Source organism: Rutidosis leptorrhynchoides, chromosome 9, assembly GCF_046630445.1.
Source record: "Rutidosis leptorrhynchoides isolate AG116_Rl617_1_P2 chromosome 9, CSIRO_AGI_Rlap_v1, whole genome shotgun sequence".
Lineage (NCBI taxonomy): Eukaryota > Viridiplantae > Streptophyta > Magnoliopsida > Asterales > Asteraceae > Rutidosis > Rutidosis leptorrhynchoides.
This window is the reverse complement of record NC_092341.1, coordinates 57,224,228-57,225,973: the sequence shown is the minus strand read 5'-3', so window position 1 is coordinate 57,225,973 and position 1,746 is coordinate 57,224,228.

The window sequence follows — 1,746 nt, the reverse complement described above, 5'->3', positions numbered from 1 at the left end:
GATAAATTGGATTTTTAGATATTGCTAATCGAGTAAATAAATTTCTATATAAAGCACGTTTTGTTTTGTTGATCAATTGTCAAAGTTGACTGTCTTAACATGTTTTAAAGCTTTATAAACACTATAATCTGATTTTACAAGTATTGGGAAACTATATAAAATGTTAAAATATATTAAATTGCCATGATCATTCAAATATAATTTAACTCCTGAAATAAATAATGTTTTGAGTTTGATAAACTATAATTCGTTCAACTATCATGACTTATACTATGTTAATATAATAAACATGTATAGATTTAAAAAATCATATTGGGTCAGGTTGACTTTTTGAGATGACTTTTGTTAACTTTTGTATGACGGTCTCGAGCATTAGGATTGTGATACACTATGACCAGACCTAGCTTGTTAGACATGTATTGACCAACATATGTTCTCTAGGTTGAAATCTACGGTTATTTTGCATTCCGAGTTTCGGTCACATTTCGGTGAATGACCATAATGTGCCGCTAAGGTGAGTTTTATTTGATCCCTTTTTAAATGCTTTTGTAATAAATATTTTTGGGCTGAGAATACATGCACTTTATTTTATATGCAATGGACACAAGTACATACTAAATTCTACACAGAGTTTGAACCGAAAATCCCTTAGCTTTGGTAACTAGTAACTGTCGGTTATAAGAACTGATGGGTGCGAGTAGTTATATATGGATCCATAGGGATTGACATCCCCGTCTTTTCTAGGTATAGAAACCCTAGCCTGAACTATAAAACAGACGTATGCTATTTGAGTTTAGTATACGTTGGATTGCGTGTATTGTAGATGTTGGTTGCATGTATGTTAAAACATGGGTACTTATTATAACGTTAAAGTTTAGTTACCAGGGTGCTCAATCTTGTAGAATATTTTGATAAACGTTTCTGGATGAAACAACTGAAATCTTGTGATCCACCTTTATATACAGATTATGCGCAACATTAAAACTATGAACTCACTAACCTTTGTGTTGACACTTTTAAGCATGTTTATTCTCAGGTTCCTAGAAGTCTTCCGCTGTTTGCTTATATGTGATACAAGCTATGTGCATGGAGTCATACATACTTTATTCGAGAAAACGGTGCATTCACAAAATCATCACCATGTATCTTATTTTGACAGCATTATCAACGGATGTAGTATTGTAAACTATTAATTACGGTGATTGTTTATATGTAGAAATCATCAAATGTCAAAAACCTTGGAATTTTATATTCAATTATGGTGTGCCTTTTTAAAAGAATGCAATGTTTACAAAACATATCATGTAGAGGTTAGTACCTCACTGTGAAATCGATGAATGATGTATTCGTCCAAAGGGATTTGGAAGGATCATCACAGTTGGTATCAGAGCTTGAGGTCATAGGGAACCAGAATATGCATTAGTGTGTTTAACTGGTAAATGTTAGGATGCATTAGTGAGTCTGTACTATGACCGTATTTGTTTTTACCGATTTTTGCTTATCATTTCTTATCGGAAATTACCTGTCTATCATCTTAAGTCTAAACACATTTTACTGCATTGATTGCATAGATAGTGTATAGACAAAATTCATATCTTGGCATATCTATTACAGTAAACTTTGCCTGATATCTTCCGTAAAATCCTCCGTAACTTATGGAATTCTGGTATTATAAATACATATGTAAACTATGTATTGAGGAATACCAAATAGTCCTATAATCTATTTCATTCCAAAATCTTTTCC